The sequence below is a fragment of the Camponotus vicinus genome, unplaced genomic scaffold (genome assembly GCF_025532165.1).
Source record: "Camponotus vicinus isolate PSW18456_S1 unplaced genomic scaffold, iyCamVici1.0 SCAF_7, whole genome shotgun sequence".
Taxonomy (NCBI): domain Eukaryota; kingdom Metazoa; phylum Arthropoda; class Insecta; order Hymenoptera; family Formicidae; genus Camponotus; species Camponotus vicinus.
In genome coordinates, this window is record NW_028141979.1 from 5,926,535 (window position 1) to 5,948,673 (window position 22,139).

Below are 22,139 nucleotides of genomic sequence, written 5' to 3' on the forward strand. Positions count from 1 at the left end.
TTTATTGCTCAACCGATACGATAAGAATTTTGGCGACGCCAGATGGCCATTTTTCCTGATTTTTTCAAATATATTCTCTTACATTGTCGGTTTGCGTCCCGTAATGAAGTCGTCGAAAGGAGAGGAGCCACGTAACTTGCGATAATCTCGGCGGCGTGCAAGCTCATTTGAATAATTAATGCAAAATGCCTCCTAAATAACCCGTGGGGGATCGTCCGATGCACCTGCACCCGGTTGTGCGCCTGTATGGAAATGCCCGCGCAAAAATTGCCACGATTCGGACAATTTCATTTAAGAGTCGCGCTGAAAAAGTTTATTGGATCTGTCGGGTCAAAATTTGAAGTTCGTGAATTAATTCGGACGAGAAAGCTAACAGGACCCACATACACATAAACACATTTTACGATATATTTTATGAATTAACTCACTGGCGAAGCTATTAAATGTGACATAAAATCGATATAATAGAAGACGAAAATTTAATTTAAACACTTTCCGAGAAATGTTTTATAAAAACTTAAATTATTCTAATAAACCAAAGATATATGTATATTACATTAAAAAAAATAGAGTCTCGAGTAATAAGATTATGTGGAGAAATCTCGTATCTGAAATTTTTTGCTCGGCATCTTTTTTTCATAAAGCTGCATGTGTTACAAACTAATATAATTTGTTTTAAGTTTATATTTTAATATAATTTGGTTTATAAGCATCTAATTTTTTATGCACCGCTTTTGAAAAGAATATTTTCCAACATCGATAATGCATAAATAATTGCAGCACAATCCAGTTCTGCATAATTACATTAAAATATGGCATTGCCGGGTAAAAAAATGATGTTAAAAGGCTTTTTCCCGTTCTTATTTCTCCAGAAGCACTGCTCATAATGAGCTTTTACTGCATGAATAGAAGAGCAAGATGGACCTTTCGTTGTGTATACACTGTAGGCGTCAGACGTGAAATTAGTCCGCATTTATATTCTTATTTGCATACAATAGAATCAGACACCGTAATAATTGTTCTTTTATCCGAACACTTTATTTCCACGCTCAACCCCTAACACAGAGATACTCTCACAAGGGACGGCTGAATGTGCGTATAATAGCGAATAATTATATCAATTTTATGAATTGTCAAGTAGAACAAATTAGTGCGTCAAAAACGTCTTATTCTCTTAAAATAAAATAAAATCTGAGAGAGATATAGATGTGACGTAAAACATAAGCGAGTATGAAATGATCGTGAGGTATTTCTGTTCCCAAACATGTCTAATTCATTAGTGCGAGCTTAAGAGAAGTACAATCTACGGAGTGACTGCAGCTGCTAAATCGATCAACTTCAAAGTCCCTGCCATGAAACTGACTGGCAGACGGGCATGACCCTCGACTACTCTCGACGTGTCACTGTCTGTCGAACCCTAATTCTTTTCCCGAAGTGACACCGAGAAAAACATAAACACGTGTTTTCGAGTGACACGTTCTACCAGAACGTGTCATGAGCTCGAGGTTTTGTCATTAATGACTTAAAGTCTGATGGAAGATTTTCATCACTGCGAGACTTGGTAACGAAAAGTAGAACACGTTTCGTTAGACATTCAAAAATTTCGGTGGCATTTTGGTCCTCGAGTAAAATCAATAACACTGCCGTTTTCTAATGGATTCTCTCAATAATATATTAATAATAAGAGAAAATTTCGATAAAGTAATACAAAATTTACTAAAATTCATTAAAATTTATATCAAAGTACAGTAATCGATAATTTAATTTCATCAGATGTCTCTGAACGTTGCTTTTCAAATTTTAATACAAAGTGTCGCGATATCCAATACGTTTGTTCATTTACGGATTAACTTGAAAAAGTAACCGAACGTATAATAATTTTCCTTTTCTTTTTTGCGTGTAACTCAAAAATAACCGCTGCCTCGGGATTGAAAAAAAAAAAAAAGAATTTATTTCAAATTGACCAAAACAATTCGTAGATAACAGCAAGCACGGATAACCTGGAGCGTTCAGGGTTTACGAATTCGACTGTTTATAATGCACTGCCGTTCGCGTCGTTACAGTTACGCTCCAGCGCGAAACGAATTTGCCGGCGGGCGATATAACGTGCGTCGATAGTAATTGCGCCGAACAAAGCCTTTGATGTCTTTCCTGACGCTGGGTTTTAAAGGCTGTCTCGAAGTGCGCGCATTCCGCTAGCAGACCGCAGCAGAGTGTAACGGTCAGAGCTAGAATGGAGCATTCTGGATTTGCTTTGAGAGCGAGCACACACTCGGGCTGTTTGGTTCCCGACCGTAATAACTAATATGCGAGTGCGTTGCCGCTGACGCCAACTAAATGCGAAATATACGATTTGCGGTAATTTCTGCCGAATACGGACTAACTTAACCGCTGCTGACACATTGAATTACATACTCGGTCGACGATTATTATGCTCGCGACAAACAGATTTTTAATTAGACGCATATTAAGTTCTTTTCTCACTCTCTCTTATTGTCGGAGAGAAAGAGGGAGAGAATCTTTTTTCAATATTTTTAAATTTATATGCATGTAAAAATTAATTATCCTTCACAATTACCAGGTGTTTCAAGGTTTACAATTTTTATATTCGGTTAGTTATGTTTGGAGAGAAAGAGAGAGGGAGGGGGAAAGAGAGAGAGAGAGAAAAACTCGCTATATAATAAAATTCACATCAAATAATTTAATAAAATCATAAATGTTCGTAACAGAATTTCAGAACCAGTGATGGATTATTAATTACATGCAGAGTTCGCATTATTAATAATTATATATATAATCAACAATGCGTTCAATTTTCATCAATCAAGTAAAACGTCAAATTTTATTTAAATATTTATCAATTTTGTATTTCGAAAAATTTATTTAGATGCTTCAAAAATAATCATATGAATCACAATTATAATTAATCAATCATGATTATATATCAAATAATTATAATAATCATGATTATATCTTTTTTTTTATTGATATTAATTTATTTTAAGAACATATAAAGAGAGAAAGGATGTCGCTGCTTTATATTTTAATAATTTTCAAAAAATAATGTCTAAAAATTGTGCAATAAATTCTAAAAATTTGTACATTTTTAAAATAAAAATGGCATTAAGCGTAACAAACTTGCCCGTTAAATTTTTATTTGGGACACAAACAAGAGCACTGGAAAGTAACTTCAAATATTTGTAGGTAAAAGCGTGAACAAGCTTTTCCCTACAAATCTCTATTTTCCCGACGGCGCTCGAAGCTTCCGTATTTGCGATCGCGGATGTTTCTTCATAGAAAGCATAAGGTAAATTTGACGATTTCATTAACTGACGCTTTTGTGATTTCATTATATGTACGTATTGTTTGAATAGTTTGAATCAGTTGTCCGGAAGTCGAACTTTCCTCTCTTATCTCTCGCACATTAATCATACGTCTTCCTGACCCGAGTCGCACTCTTAAATAGGTGGCTACTTGTCAACATGTCAACAGCTCAAAGATATAAACGATTACTTCTCGGGTATGATGAACGACATATGAACCGTATGAACGAATAAATCGATAGATAACAACAATCATTTTATTAACTTCTGTACGCATCTTTAGAAAGAACACAATCAATTGCATGAAAAGATACGATCAATTGAACAAATGAGTATGTTTTCACATTTCTGAAAAGAAATTATGTTGTATTTTCTTTTATACGCTGCTCGCATATATGTTATATACTATATTATAACATGAATTTTCGCGTTAAAAGAGTGAGTATCTAATGGAAAGTAAGAAGTGGAATGAAAGTATAAAAATTATTTCTTAAATCATTATTTATTATGAGAGCAAAATATCAAATGGAAAATGGAACGTTATATATACGAGCGGTAAATCTCTTGAAAGGATTTAAATATGAATTATCTACGATAAATCCTAAAAAACTTTTTAATATGCAACAGAAATTTTAAATAATATGCTTATTCAAATGAGGAAATGGCACAAAATCATACTTGCGATTTTGAATATAATTTTATTACGAGGTCACGGCATGTGAACGAAGCTCTGAAAACATTCATGCAGGCATTTCAAATGGTCTCAATTATGCCAGACACGTTTCAGTCTTTAGGAGGAGTTCTTACTCGACGGCGTGACAGTAGTTTCTCTCGTCGCGCATGAATAGAGAACGACCGTGAAAGCGCCATTGAAATTACAGGAAGGTAACTTCCAACTCAAATAGTTAAAGGCTTTAACGAGTTACAATTAGCAGGGGGACTGCGCTGTTTGTCGTATAATGGAATTTGCTAATGATAATTCAATATCGCGCTAGCTCCTTTCCGCGTATTAACGGACGAAGAGGTCGCCGTTGAATCCTGGCGCGCTGGAAAGCTTAAAACATTTTGTTCCCGGGAATCCCGAAGGAAATAACGTATCTGAGATTAGTTAGGAAAGAAACGCGAATCCAGAGAGGTAAATTTTCACAAGTAATTTCTACTTCTAAAAAGAAGAAAACGATCAGATTTCTCGCTTTTTCCCACTTTCGTAACGTATGTTTCAATGTCATTAATATTCAAGAATGAACTACCTTATTTGCATATGTATATTTTTGAGAGTTTACTCTTTATAAGATATACAGTGTGTTTATATTCGATCTATGCGAAATATAATTAAGATGTATTATTTCAAAAGCGAACTTGAAAATTCTTGCGGATGATTGTCTGTAAGATAGTGAATAATTAAGTAACAAATAGAGATAGAATATATTCAGGCTATTCTACAATCTCATTTGGTAGTATGAATCGTGTCTTTCTTCTACTCCCACATCCATTGCTTCATTACATTATGACTACTCATGTGACATCCATTCTCTCCTTCAAATACTACTGTTTTCTCATTCTCCGCCATCTACACATCATCATAATGCATTTCACATCTTAATTAATTTTTCTTTGTAATTATACATTATATAATATATACATTTATATATTTTTTATTATTACTTATTATTACTTATATATTTTTTAATTCTTATATATTTGTATATTAAATTGTTATGCGTGCCTATAAAATATGTTATAAAGTATGTTAATAATAAAATCGATTAGTAAAAATGTCACTATAAAAAATATGTTAAAAAATTTCTCTTGTATTTAGGATTATATTCATTAAACTGTGCAGAAATTTCATTATTAGAAATAAAGATGTAATTTCTCTACAATATCTTTGATAATCGGATATTCCGCATCATCCTCATCGACATTATATCCTCATATTATTACAAAAAGAAAATCCTACAGCTAGAATATACGATGCAAAAACTTTTGTACAATGCTTTATATAGATTACCTACTATTCTTTCCATATTACCATCGCTAAACTTAGCCTTAAAATCACCGAGGTGAGAGAGACTCGCCGATAAACGCCCGGCTCGTTCGATCTCTTTGAAAATCAGGGGAGGACCTCGTTTCGCTATCTCGCCCCCGCAATGCCTAAGGCTACATCGTATACAAGCTCTTCATTACGACCGAACCACTTGAAAGCATACAGAATGCTAGGAACTTTCAAAGGCCATAGATACGAAATACGGCGGAATATTTTCCGGAGTGTGTTATCAGTCTATCTTTTCTAATGATTATAATACAAAGATTAAAACTTTTGTTAAATATATAACGAGAGATAATTATTCTGGAACAATTAAAAAAATAAATAAATTGGGCTCTCAGTAATATATATGATATAATATAAATTAATAATAAAGTCTAATAAGAGCAACACAATAATAGATGAAAACAAAAAACACGTTTAAAGAATTTAAAAGAGTTATTTTTATTTTAAACATTTCGATCCTCTTTGGATCATCTTCAATAAGATTTTAAACATTTCGATCCTCTTTGGATCATCTTCAATAAGATTATTATGAGCAATAATCTCTAAATGTGTAGGATGTGGATTATACTTGCTTATAATAGTCTTACTCAAGATAATCCGAAGAGGACCGAAACGTTTAAAATAAAAATAACTCTTTTAAATTCTTCAAACGGTTTTTTGTTTTCGTCTATTATCATGCGATTGGCTCTTATTAGCCCGTATTACTAATTTAAATTAAAGGAATAATTGAATAATTTATGAAGAATCTTTAAACATCTACAAAAAATGTGATAGAGTTAAATAAAAAATAATTTTTGAATGAATGCAAATGATAAATTTAGTCCGTAAAATTTTAATGTAGCGTTGTAAACTTCTTCTCAATTATGTTTTATTATTTCATTTCCACGTATTAAATGCCCTTTTCAAAATACAGATAATAGCGCGTAATATCGTTGAAGTAGGTAATATATTTCCGAATGACCCCGTAGATTTTTAATGTCCGCGGTCGCAGGAAACACGGTAAACGTAGGGAACATATTAAGACGCGTTGGTCGACATGGAATGGGGACAAGGATCTTCGATATATAGCTCGGGGAGCTCAAAGCTCTCTCGGTACGAGAGGCGGGTAGGTGAAATCAAACGGCTGTGCTGGGCCCGACATACGTCGCCGTGGGCCCGCCCCGGCCAGAGTGTTATACCTCCGCGAGGCAAGGTAGTCGAGGAAGTTGAAGGTGGGCGTTAGGCGTTAAGATGATATATGTTATTCGCTTAATTAAGCGCTTGTCCGTGCAGAACGTCCGAGCTTACACAGGAAGAGCAAACTTGCGCCTGGGCGACGCGAGGAGGTGGGAACGGGTTGTAGGAGCGCGCGCGGTAGCTCGTAAGGATCGAACACGGAGTAGAACAGAGTACTCACCCTTTTTTGCATCGCGCCGCAACACACTGGCGGAACACGGCAGGCCTTTGTCCGCGAGTGGTAACACAGTTTTGGAAATACCGATCCGTTAAATACGCACCATCACCGAAGCTAACCTTGTGAAAATGAGAGAATCTTGACGAGAGAGATTTGTAAATATGACTTGATATTATGAATATATGTATGACATTTTGTATACTTGTTTTTTTTATTCCTATCATATTCATTGGATGGAGTAAATTATATAAATAAAAATCGCGAAATTTTATTTTCAATAAATTATGTTAATTATCTTATTTTAAAATAATTTCAAATATAAAACAAAAATTTTTAACTTATTATTAATATTTAAAATATTTGATTAATATTTTATAATTATCTATAAAATCTTTACTTTCGCCATTTTTTACAAGTAATAAGTAAAATAATAATTCTCACTTTATATTTATATATTTAAAGCTGTTAAAGATTTCATCATTTAAAAAATTCATAAAGTCCATATTTATAAAATCCACTTGATTGAGTTAGAGACATTGAATACATCCAATTTCTTAACTGCATCAATGAATATGTGTGAGTGTAGTAGGACGTATAATCGCATTGAATGAATATACAATGTCGGTAGATTGCTGCGATCGTAAACTTGAAGAAGTTTAAATAAGATTTTGGTATATTATAACAGTTATTTGGTGAGGGGGAATGCAAAATGAAAACGAGTATTATGGTAACAAACCGTGCACACTCTCTCATATAAGAAGATGGTGGAAAGACGTAAGTTCGTGAGATTACCGAGCGGTAATATTCTTCTACTAGAAAGGCAAAGAACGGAAGAGATAAGATGGGCGTTATATATATCCCTTTAATTAAGTGCACGATAAAAAATATATCTGATGTAATAACAAAATTTCTACTAAAAATTTTTTGTATATATGTATGCAACGTAATATTTCATATGTTTTTATAATGGATCACCTGTCAAAAGTTTATCAAGAATAAAATCTTATGTTAGTATTATAACAATTGTAAAATGACGAATTGAAAATTTTTAAATAGAAATAAATAAAATAAAATTTTCTTTTAATTATCTGAAACATATATTAAAATAAAATACCAATTATAAACATCGAAATGAAATTAAATATCGATTAATATAAAATAGCGAAATAAATTTAACTATCGATCATATATATTATGTCTTATATAAATTACTTAAAAATTGTATATTTGTTTCTAAATACATATATACAAACGCCAAGTCAATCAAATTGATATCAATCTAAATAATTTTTAATATCTTTTTAATAATTGCAAAATATATGATGCAAGCAACATAAGTTCTTCGTTACGAAATTCTACACAAATCGGATATTTGATAAAATAATTATTTTCTAGACTCAAGATTAGACAGCCTGCAGTTTCCTGTTTTCCTATGGAATTAATTCAAACGTGATTATTAATTATTAGTCATCCGGTAATGCAGCGTAACGGAGGTGCACCTTAAGCTGCAAACCAAGCGAAGGAGAATTGAAAATGAGTACAGGGTCCTTTGATAGAAAATTAGATTTTTAGAAAGGTCGTTGTAAATGAAAAGCGAATAAACTTCGCTAAAAACTATAATATGGAATAAATCTCTATAAATCTATTCATTTCGACATTGCCAGATATGTTTTCAACGTGATTAGAGTTTTTATATACATACAATGTACTTAGCAGATGACTCAATTCTAAAATATATTTCTTAAAAATACATGTATTTTTATTTATATAATTCTAACTTAAATATTATAAGTACATTTTATGGTACTGCTTTATTTTATTAATTTTATAATTATATGACAATAAAGAAATTTATTTAGATTACATATAAGAAATAAATAATTTATTTCTTAAAATTGGAAGAGAGAAAACCGTTGCAAGTTTAATTTTGAAATATTTATTCATTAAATTAAACGCAAAGTCAAAAGAAAAAAAAATATATATGCACACAGGTATATATCTCGACATTTTTGAATTTTTTTGAACGATAATGCGTATTGTATAATTCTCAGAGAAGAAATATAATATATTGCATAATAGCATTTAAGAATCTCTAATCGCACACGTGTATAAAATATGACGCTCATTCAAGGATTAAAGATCAATTCGAAATTAAAGACCAGGTGGATAATTGCAATACTATTATAGATCTTTCGTACGAAGGATATTGGAGTGAATCGTGTAATCTCTAGCGAGAACGAAGAAAAACGAATTAATAAAATACTCATTCTTACAGAATTAGAACTAGCGCGTCTTGAAGTCTCGTAACCTCATTTTCGTAAGTCAACTTGAGCTTTGGACACATGTTATATGACTATTGAGCGCAGAAAAGCGTTCTCATTTTTATAAAGAAACATCTTGGAAAGGTATTAGACGCTAGAATTTCTAGAATTGTATTTTAGAGAAATAGTGTATAATTTTGGGGTATTTTAGAGAAAAACAAATATATATATATATATATAATGCAAAATGAAGATAATTTTTTAGAGCAATATTTAATATCGCATTGCACAAAATAATTTCTCTGATAATTTGACATTTATTTTTGTTACAATCTAATATTAATCTTACTTCCAGTTTTTCTCAATATTAAAATGTAAAAATAATTAATCATTATTACTTATTATTGCAATGATAGTGTTATCTCGCTATATAATATTATGTGTTCGTGTTTTCTCATTACATTTTAAAAATTAAACGTTCGACGAATATACTGTAAAAATGAGGTAGAAAGAACGGTAATTTGCTAAAGAAGTTGGATTCGTAAAACGAGATAACGAAGTTCACGTTGAAGTCAGGTTCAATGACTATTGAATTTGATAGTCTTTCTGTAGGAGTTAAAGACGAAAGAATGGGCAGATCGATATATACGCTTAATTAAGGGCTTACGTAACTAATAGCAATCGCGTACCTACCGGATGGATCTTTTTTCTCTTTTTACTAAACTCGCGTAAACCGCTTTTGTCCGATATATCCGTTCGAGGTAAGACAGACTAAATGAGAAAACGCAGTAGAGAGATAGCAAAGTAATCTTCGCCGCCTGCGATGAGAAAATAGCGAGCCTTAATGGTGTCTCTTTTGGAACAACAGTATTATGGAACCATATTTTGATAATATCGAAAAAAGCATAAGTATTACGGAAGCTTATTTCTCGGAGAGACAAAGTTAAATTGATTTTAAATGTTGTAAACTAATCTTCTTATAATAATAAACAAGATGAGCTATATCATTACAAATATTTAGCCAAAAAGAAAAAAAACATCAAGATGTTATTTAAAAAGTTATTGTTAGATCTTATTCTTTTAATAAAGATTATTAATAATTTTAAAATTGTTTTAAAAAACAATGTAAAACTTAAAATTTTTACATAATATATACAATAGCAAAAACATTAACTTTTCAATTTTAACTATTTTCGTAGTTTAGATTTAATAATAAGATGTAATTAAAAAATAAGATAAGAATAAGATATAATTAAAAAAATCTCTCGCGGAAAAAATGACAAGATTAAAAGTAAATTAAAAAATTAATATAATAAAAAAATATCATAAAAAAATTACAATTTAGAGAAATTATATCGTGCTTATATCAGAAGCTTATTTTAGAAGATTCATCCCGTTTTTTGAAATCGATAATTTCTTCAGCAACGTCAAATTAAAGTTTAGTTGTCGCGACATGTATGTCGCTTCCCCTTAATTAAGCCCTCATTCATAATATGGGAGATTAAGGCTGCAACAAACTTTAGCGGTGCTGCACGATGCCTCCTCTCGCTTAGCACGAAAACTTGAATCCGTTGCAGACTATTCTCGGTTACACATGCTCGTTTGCTCGGCCAAACACTTCGGTATCTTCGTCTATTAAAGTAGGAATACGGGCGGACGAGCGACGAGACGACAATGCGGAATGAGATCGAGCTCCGTTAAGGACGTCAGCTTATGCACAACATGAGACGGGACGTTGCTGTGTAAGGCGAGTTAATGAAGAAATACGCGCGTTTCGCGATACCGGTTCGCATTACAGATTGCATTCGGATTACCTGTCAAAGATTATTACCGAACTACTGAATTCCCGCTGGAGCTATCGGAATCACGTATGCAAGTTTAGAAATTCGAATAGGCATTAACGATGAGCGGCGTTACGACATTGCAAAGATGTCTGTGATGTTTTGTAGCGCAAATGCGAAATCAATTTATACGATGCTTCCATGTGTACATTTACTCCAACACTCGAATGCCTTCGTGCACAAAACAATCATGTATTATATATATTACAATGTTACGTCATTCAAAACAATTTACAAAATTTTTGTATTGCGAATATGTAACATTCTGAAATGCATGAAAAATAACAAAAAAATATTTGACATTATATCAACTATTTCGTGTTACAACACAATAATTTAAGAGCATAATTAAAAAAAGAAACTATTGCGATAAATGTATAAAAATTAAATTCCATAAAATAAGTTATATTTTAAATTTATTATCGCACACACAAATTGTCTGAATGGATGACAGAAGCTAAAATTGCGTATTAATTTAACTCTACTCAAATATTTTCCTTATATGGGTATAGTGTGTTTTTAGAGCATGTGTATATGCTTTATGGTCTATTAGAACTAAGCGAGTTTGTGTCAACAATGTTGCTGATTGCTTCTTTGACGAAAGTAATAACGGGACTCGGTAGACACTGCGACGTGCATGCAAGTTGTCCGATTAATTAAGCGCTCATTAAGACTCGGACTCACAGAGAAACTTTGTGCAATCTAGGCACGAAAGAGCTGTTTCTAACCATAGAAATTTCCAAGCGTTTCAGTTGAACTGGACATATATACTCTCGTGGTGCGATCGAAAGTGCCACGGCAGTTATTTACACGAATACATATTTACGTTCCAATTCTCCTTATCGTTAGCAACAAATTAATGATGATATCTATGAATAATATAAAAATTTGAAATATTAAAGAAACAAAAAAAACAAGTACGTCACGCCAATTTTTTTATGACCTCTAGAAATAAGTCTTACAATAAATTCCCATGCCATGCAATATTTGCTTCAAATAACGATCGTAATGAAATTATTTGATAGATATTTAGGTTATCTCTTCTTTTTTTCTACTTTTTTAAACTTCACGTATATGTTCGCACTTTTCATCTAATATCTAATAATTAGTATACAATATGCCAGATGGGTTATATGCATGTTTGAATATGTATATTTTTTTATAATATAATTATAATTAATAATATGATATATTATATATAATTATTAGAGCACGTTCTAGTATTATGTAATGCGTTATATGCAAACATGCTTATTTAATATGCTCAATCAAAGCATTTAAATTGTAATTATTATATTAATCCGTGCACATATATAATGAGATTTACAAGATTTCTAATTTAAAAAAAAAGACAAAATTGACATAAACAAGAGAGAAATTTTTTTTATGAATTTATTAATCATGAATATTTTCTGTTACGCATTATCTCTTTTATTACTTAATAATTAAATAAGAATGCATATTATGCTCTGAAAATTGTTAGTACTTATGTATAGAATATAATATATAATGTAATGGAATTTTAATTTTTCATAAATTGCTATTTGCATTAATATTTTTCGCAAATTAATACCTCCTCTTTATCATATTTAAGGATGATGGTAGAAATGTTCTTTCCTTTTAGAATAAAGTTCAGGTGCAAAGCATTCGCAATTTCACGCGCAGCAATAGCAGTTTGGAAGATTGTGTGTTTACATTATCGGGAGAACATTTCAATAGCGCGCCATTTGCTATGCACCATATTTGACTTCGCGTTCCCAGAAATTAAAACCTTCCTTGGAACGACAAGTTTCGAGAACAAGCGAAGTAAATATTACGAATATTATGCTGCGCTGTGATCTCATCTCAGAAAATTTCACGATTGTTTTCAGAAGTAGGACAGAATCATTAAGTATTATTTGAAAAAAATGCATTCCACGATGATGAAATTTAGTTCGCTTGTTGTATGTCTCTATATTCTCCACACGAATAATTTTAGCGTGAAAAAAAATATATATAATGCACTTTTGCTTTTATTTCACACTGAAAAATACTTTATTCGATGTAAAATATTTCGTAGTATTTTTTATAACAAAAAAAAAACGATAATAGTTATTTGAAACAGTTATTCTGTTATAAACTTGTTTACTTGTTTATTTTTTTCTGTTCAAAACGATACAATCGCAAAACGCAGCGAAATAATTCAAAGTTTGCAAATAATCAATCTTTCGATTAATAATCGATAAGAAACAATACTTGTATCCAATACGACCACAGTAACCAATCAGCCAAGCGCAAATATCGACCACACACATTAAGCCAATTGCGCTAATTCAATGCATCAAATTAGATCACCCTATATCGTACAGGGCCACCCTACCATCGGATTACGAAGAAAATATAGCTGCACATAGAGCACCTATCGATTGCATCTTGGAGTCGGGTGCGCGACGCGCTTTCGCGAAGCGCCCGCAAATTGGATGGGATGGATATAAAGAATGAGAGAGAAAGAGAAAGAGATAGGGAGACTGAGAGAGAGGAAGCGATTGTTCCAGTGTGTCCTTTGAAATCCGCGGTCGGTTAAGCCATCAGTGAATGGAAGTTAATCATAGGACCGCGGCGCGCATTCGTTTTCTCCCGGAAATGCGCACCGAGGCGCAACAAGGATTACATCGGATAGAGGAGAAAGGGAGAGAGAGAGAAGGCGAGGCGGAGAATTGTCCCTACGACATGCGGACGACCCTTAAAAAAGGTGATGCGGATTTATTTTGATGGAAGGGAGAGTCGAGCGTATACCAAAGAGCGGAAAAGAGAGGAGAGTCGGCGAAAGAGCGGCTTTTGTAAATGATGAGTATGTTGTCGCTCGTGGCGGAAAGCTACGAGGCACTCGAGTACAGAAGGGTGGCAGACGTGCAGGATTTAGTTGTTAAAAAAAAAAAAGATCCGTCCGCGTTGAAACCCCTTCTCTTAATTCTTGCAAATTTAATCGGGAGATTCCGGCGTGTATGAACGTGACGCTCGTTACGCCAAATACACGCAGGTACATCAAACGAAATTTTGTAACAGCATGGTGACACGGCAAATATTATTTATGGATTTCCATCATTTTCCTTTTGTGGATTCCCTTTCCATTTCAAATCACATTGATATATCAGAATATAAAATAGATATTTCAAGGATAGATAAAAAACAAATATTTTGTCAAAAGAGAGTCAATGTATTAAACAGAAATGTTATATGTTTTATACATATATATACAGGGTGTCCCAGGTACCTTCCGTCCAAAAAAAAGGCAGATTCTCTGGCCAATTTAAAAACGATTTTTCCTCAGCGAAAATGTCGCGGCACTAATAGTTTTCGAGTTATAAACAATTGAAAATAAAGGGTTTTTCGCAAACTAAGGCTTATGGGAATAAAATATTAATAAAGTCACATTCTTTAGTTAATTTTAGGTAGAGTTTACTTTAATAGAATTTTAATTTAAGGCTTAATTAGAAAGATACATGATGACAAAAATTGGGAATATGCAAAAAATAATGATCTCCCTTTTCGCTGAGGAAAAATCGTTTTTAAATTGGCCAGAGAATCTGACTTTAAAATATCAAGTGGTAGTTTCGGGACACCCTGCATATATATATATATATATATATATATATATATATATATAATATTGAACCTAAAATTTAATATTAATATATATAATCTACGAACAATTGTGTGAATCGCAAACTATACTATTGCAAATAATAATGAACGGATCTTGAATTCTCTTTTTCTCTTCCTCTCTTGTTATATATACTTCTGGACCAAATTAATGCATAACTTTTTTCACTTTTTCTTTAAAAGCTGATATTTAAATTTTAACGAAAAATTTTAAAGAAAAATTAATAAAAAAAAATTTATTGAAAATTAATTGAAAAAAAAATTATGCGTTAATTTTGTCCAGGAGTATAGCATATTATATAATTATGATTCTAAGTTTTCTAAGACACAAATTTAGATAGAACAGATTTAATAGACAAGAAAACAGATATAAAGTACAATAAAATAAAATTACTAATATTAATGCAAACTTGATAGCGGCAATTAAAAGGCCAGCGAAAGATTAAGTTCAGATCTCAGGAAAAGAGCTAGACTGTGTATATATATGTACATATACAACGCTTTAACGCAACGAGCCTGCTTTATAAAGGATGATAAAATATCCTTCCTGACTCCAGAAAGCGCATGGAATTCCGGTTATTTTGTTTTTCATCTTCCTGTTCGGAATTCAGCGTAATTTGCAATTTGGATAGGATACCCCTATTTTAAATAAATCTTCTGTTTAATTCTAGTATAGTGTAAAATGTAACTATCTAAACGAGCTCTCTCCCTGCAGCGGTATTTAGCTTTTTACAAAAGAAACAGTCGGGAAAAATCAATGGAGCACGATACCAAGAATAAAAAAGCTCAAATTTAATTCTAAAATGTTTAAAGATTTAAACGTGGAAAATCTAAAATGTATCAGTTAGTAATGATCGGTTATTAATAATCTTTAACATCATCACTGCATGTGCGTATGTAAAAAAAAAATAGATTCTTGATATCTAGTTGTTGAATATAGAAAAATTTTCAATTAATGCGTTATGAGTAGAGTTTGCAAAGATTAGCGCGCACAATGATTATTTATTTTGCAAACAATGTTGAATAATTTACAAAGTGTAATGCAAATTTCGCGTGCAATTTTGCGAAAGTGCAAATCCGCCGTATACAACAGTTTGAAGGCAATTGCGAAGTTATTGTCCCGTCGACGATCGTTTGATTAAAATAAATAACTACCGCTTCCCCCGTCAAAAGGAAATATTTATCAGATATGTTGCGAAATTGGCCGCGCCGCGTGAATACCAGTAGCACGCTATAACATCATAAAGTATTCAGCAGCGACTCGTACGATTTTCGCATTTGGACAGTCGCTTCGTTCGCCATCAATTTGTAATCAAAGCGTTACTATTAAAAGATCGTCGGCGCAAAATACGCAGCGAAAATACAAAACGCGCGCGTCCCTCGCACCCTTTCGGCGTGTGTCCAACAAACAGCTGCTCCCATTTTTTTCGAGATTTTTCAAACGTGGCAATAAAATATGTGTGACACGTGACACGAAACTCGATGCCAAACGTGCCGCCGTTTCGACCACCCCGGCCGAAAGATTTATGAAACACGAAGAGAGAAATAGCATAAGACGGTCTTCCTTCCCACTCGCTTTTTCCGGGCTCGATGTCAAAACACGAAAGGAAAGCGTTTACTGCCGACCCGAATTTAGACCTCATAGTCGCACGATGCGCCTTGGCTTTTCGCTTTAATTGTAAAAATGCGTAATGCTACGAGAAATTGAAGCGGAAACGTGACTCGAGACGACGATGTTAACGGCCGTTTTACAAATTATTTGAATTATTTTGATAGACGATTTCCTCACCCGTGTAACTGTCCTTTCGAATGTCAAGTTAGCGAAGGCAAGACTGAGATCGTCGAATAATTGCAGCTCGCTGCGGACTTGACAGACAGGCGCCGCAGCATTCGGTTTCCATCATTTAAGCGATCGTGTAAGCCGTGTAATTTGGAACATTTCTCGACACACCGCCGAAATATCTCTCGCGAAGATTTCTAGAATTGATATATGTGTGGGCGACTCCCGGCACCCTTTCATTTTACGTCCGCGAGATGCGAGATTTAAGAAACGATGCTAAGAAATTAAAGAGGCCCTCCCTTTAAACGGCGCAATCATGTCATTATGGAAAATACTATCTTTTGAACGATATAATGATAGATGTAGCTGCGATGACTCAAATAATACGGCAGAGATTATTTCGTGTGGGCAGATACAATAGGATAAAATTTCGATAAAAACTGTTCTTTTAGTACAATAACTTTATCTGGATTGAAAGAGATATTGGAATTTTTAGAATAATTTATAACAAAATATTTATAAAATATAAACAAAATGTAAAAAATCAATTTTCTCTTTTATATTTAAAATCTATTACATGAAACTTTGGAAAAAAATATGTTTTTATTACAGAAAAATTTCTCCATTTTTTGCTTTATATAGTCACAAAGTATTATATATTTTAATGTTGAACGTTACAGACAATACGTTCGTTAACAAACATACTAGCGCGTTGATAATTAATTATATAAAAAAGAAAAAAACTAAAATAGTTCTTTATAATAAAAACAGTGGGAGGCAAAATTTCATAACGTGGAAATTTGAAAGTAGAGCACAGAGTTGAAGACTTGATTTAAAAGTTATTCTTAAGATAATATAAAACAAAAGATTTTAAATATGAATGAAATATATAGAGAAATTATATTATTTATATACTTATATATTATTATTTATATTTATATTATTTATATTATTCATATACTGGATATTTTTTGTATATATAAATTCACAATTTATCAAACAATTAATTTAATTTCACACAATTAATTTTTAGATCTAAAACACAAGTCAATCTCATTTTATCTGTCATACACAGGTTCTATCCACTAATTTCTATATCACCCATTATTACGCTAAATTTCCCGATATTTAATTCGCCTGTAAAATCGCCACAATGACCATACGAAAATTTCTTCGAGCGGAATGATGTTTGGGCCTAAAAGTGAAAACAGGAAGATATCCATCTTTTTGAATCTATAGATTCACGAGTTCAGGCTCGCAAACGGAGCCACAAAAGAGCAAACTGCTCGGTCGCCACCGAATGATCTTAAGTGTTCCCGAAAAGCGAACGGAATCGTTTCGAAATAGGACCTCCGCGGTGTGGGATTGCCCACACGTTGCAGGTATACACACGCTAAGAACGTCATTTGAACCGTGCCATTGTCAATTTTATGCCCACAATGGCGACAGCTGAAGGATCAGGCTAAACATTGAGACATATCCCTTGTTGCTTCTGTCACCGTCGTTCCTCCCCATTTCTCTATTCCCGTGTCACCCTCTGCGCCCTCCGCGCGGCTTGGACATTATTACAAAAATATTTAAAGATCGTGTATGAGAATACATCCCTTGCTGCATTGTCGCGACGAACAGAGTCGCGCAATGAACGGATTTCTGCGCGATTCTTGCTAAGAATGAACGAACGAGGGGATGTGAAACCGGATTCACATCGAGATCAAGGCTTTTCCGTAGGAGTTGCTTCCTCGTGTAATTTAGATGCTCGGGCGCTATGGGGCTTCCTGAAAAAATATTTGGAACACCTGCACCGTTACATCATCCCCGTGGCTGATCCATTGCCCGACAGCTGATCTTATGATCACGATAAACACAGCGAGGCGTATGATATGTTTGCGTTGAAAAATATGAACGCGATATCATCGCTAACGAAGCTAATTTTATGCAATCTAATTAGAGAGTGATTTATATTAAATTTTTATCGAAAATTGAATTATGCAGGCGATCTCAATATATTCTTGTACGCTAAATTATTTAAAATATTTTTTGTGAATTATATTTAATATATAATTTTTATCTGTTTTTTTAATAATTGAATAGAATAAATAAACAAATAAATAAATAAATATATATATATATATATATATATATATATAGTAGATTTTAAATTTTATACATTACAAGTATCGCAATATAAATAAATTTGTTTATTTATTACCTCTAATATGTGTAAATTAAAAAGAAGATTTCTATGAATTAAAAAAGTAATTAATTAAATGCATGTTTACGTTGTTGGTAATGCAACACGTTATACACGTTATAATATACGTTATATTTTATTCTTTCTATACGAATAACACAAAGAAATTCTCATTATAATCTTCATAATGTCGATTGATAATACAACTTCATATTATATATATTTTTCGATTTAAATTTAATATTATTCACAATCTTTGCTGTGAGCAAAAAAATTAGTACAAAATAATAAAATAATGTCTAAACTAATATTATTAAAGATCATAAAATTACACAACGCTTACATATTTAGAAAAATATTTGCTACATCAGCTGCATCAATTATATAGAATCTTTTATGGTAAAAAGAACCTACACAGTGAATTACGCCAGCATGTCTGAATAAAGCATTAGAATAGACGTGTACATTCGTGATTAACTGATACAAATTTAAACACGTATACGTTTCACTTTTACGATATTGGAAATTCTAGTTGAATGACGTTACTGGAATATCGACAATTATGTCTTGCGATAGCGATAGGTTTTTTTCCGTATTATTCGGTAAAGACATTTCCGCTGTCTGTTCATAGTTCGCAAAAGAAACTGTAGCTCAATTTAAAATTTTCCTACTAATTCGTCATTTATAATCAAACAAAAATAGCAAAAGAAACACGTGTTTTTAATTTCGAAATAAAGACAAAGTATAAATAATACATTATAATAAAATTATTATATCATAATATATTACACGTTACTAAAATAAAAACAAATTAATTAAATCAATCATTCCAAAAGAAAAGCACATGTACCAGTACATAAAAAGCACAACAGCACATAAAAACTTTTCAGGAATAAAAAAACATTTTCGCTTTTATTAGATTCTTTTTTGTTTCACAAAGATTATATTATAAATAAAATATTATATAATATTAATATATTATTATATTATTGTTATATAATATTAAATATTGTTTCTAAATTAGTAAAATACTTCTTGGATACAATAATTAATTTTCCTAACTTATATTCCTGAGAAATTTGATTTATAATCTCTAATAAATATTTCACGTTTTTATCAGTAATTTATTCAATGCGGTAAAATCTTACTTTATAGAGACATAAAATATGTCTTGTTATGTATTGATGCTGTGAATATATTGAATGTTTCTACAAGACGATAGAAATTTACAGAAGGTACAGGCAGGTTTCACCGCGGGAAATTTTGTATAATTTCGAACCGACAGACATTCACGTTGCTTGAAAAATGTTAGGCACACCTGCGGCGTTACGTGATTCCCGCGGCGACACGACTCCGATTTCGAGAAGACCGTGGGTGAGAGAGCACACGTGAATGCGAAGTCGGCTCTTTTACGAGAACACTCGCATGGACAAAATCATTGTCAGAGCGATTTTGTCAGAGCGATTTTGTTTCCATGACAAAATCGATAAAAAATCAATATCTTCTCGCGATAAGATTGTTAAGTACGACGAATTTTTTTTTCTTTTTAACTTTAAATTTATTAATATCACATCGTCAATAATCTTTTAAAATGAACGTAAGAAAGAATTTGAAGATAACGTGGTAACAATCTTCGAAAATATTTTATGAATATTAGCGATCGATAAATAGAAAAATAATTAATACATTAATCAATGTAATTGACATAGTAAAATGTATACTCATATCTGTTGACAATTTACTTGATGCCATAAAAACTAATAAGCATTTTTCATGTTCTTAGTAGTATAATTCCAAACGTACGCATGTTTAATATTTTTTTCTTACGTTTCAAAATTAATGAGTAAAAACGAAATAAAAACGAAATATTTTCTTGTTTTTAATTTCCATAAAATTATTTATTTAATATTGATAGTATGTAATTTTAATTTATTGTATAAATAATAATATATAATTTTATGTATTTTGTCAAAGAACCGGATAAAATTCAACACTATATTCATCATTAGTTATTAATGCAAATTTTATCTAGAATATTAATCAAAAAAACTTACAAGAATAAAAAAAATAATACTGCAAAAATTATCTGTTCTCTCTACCTGTGTTCAAAATTTAAATATTAATTCGACAAAAGTTTTATTTTTGTACGTGCACGTGTGCAAAGTCACGCATGTCGTATAGCACGCTCTTTCAACGAACACATTAACGATAAATATCGCATAAAGACATTGCACATACGGGTAACAGTATATATATATATATATATATATATATATATATATATATATATATATATATATATATATATATACACACATATTTATTGTGGCGATTATAGTTACATTATTTACATTTTTTAGATGGAGTGCGAACGAAAGGATGCCATATCGTCGCTACGTGACGACGAACGCTGCATTTTTAACTGATCATATGACTATCCTATAGTCGCGCGATCTTTCCGTTGCACGCGACGCGATGGAAAAGTGGATGAGCAGTTGAATAAAATGTAGATCGTATGAATAAGCAAAAAGCGACTGTTCTAGTCGCATCGATACTTATTGCGAATTTAGTGTAAGTCGATACTCTCATATACGTGGATTATCAGCCATAAATTTGCTACAATATTCTAGTCTCTATTACACACTACATTGCAAAAAATTAATCATTAATTGATTAAGTTGACTACATAAATGTAAATTAAAGGAGAAGAAGATAGTGTATCGTTTAATTTCGTTATGAAAAGCGATATATAAAAAAAGAATCCTTAATTATTATATCCATAACTAAAAGAGCAGATGACTAGAAAATTTTCGCAAATTTGAATTCCTCACAATTATGTTGAACTTGTTAATAAATAAAGGATCGGATATCGCAGAATTCGCGCTCTGACGAATTTAACTCTAAATTTGTTACTATGGCGCATTTCAATCCGTCATCGACGAAACCGGGCGATAAACCGTCTCGCAATTTCATGCATACGTCATCAGGAATGGTAGGAATCGTCGACAGCGAGCGTCACGTGCGATGTACGTTGGGGTCGTCGCCGAAATACTGGGAAATTCTCCCGTTATTCCTAGACGCCTACGAGCGGTCCATGAATTCCAACAGAGAGGCCGCCGTCGGCATTTAGGAATTATGCATCAATCGATCGATCGACGATACCAATAAAGGTGATCGCGCCGAACGGCTCGTTTTATCATTCCAACGAAATTTAATATTCTGATATGTAATATCAGTTAAAAAAGGAATTAAGAATGCATAATAAAATATAAATTTCACTACGATGATTTAAATTTTCTTTTAAAATATCCCAATTATTATTGCATATGATACTTTATATAATTTGTGTTTGTAATATTAGAAAAAAATTTATATTTATATCATAAATAAATTATAAAATAAATTTTATATAAAAATATATAAACATCTAATTTTTTATATGCCTCAGAAAAATTTCTACATTTTTAATTCCTTTTATTTCCATTTAATCAATTTTATCTTGTTAAGTAAAATTAATATTCAACGATTGTTGGATATAAAATATAGGGTGGAAGATTAATGTAATTAATTAATTTTAATTTGTTCAGGCATGAAATTATCGGTTTCCATCTGCCAGAAATGGACAGTATCTCTCTTAATGCTAAAAGTCCCGCCT

At 32.0% G+C, this 22,139-nt stretch overlaps 1 long non-coding RNA gene across 1 annotated transcript in view; it reads right to left on the reverse strand.

Moving 5' to 3' along the window:
- The window catches only part of LOC145974031 (uncharacterized), a 77,039-nt gene that overhangs the window by 51,082 nt on the left and 3,818 nt on the right, over nucleotides 1-22,139 (reverse strand). The window contains exon 2 of the long non-coding RNA XR_014439608.1: nucleotides 6,773-6,888. This is a non-coding gene — a long non-coding RNA (uncharacterized LOC145974031). The remainder of the gene's footprint in view (nucleotides 1-6,772; nucleotides 6,889-22,139) is intronic.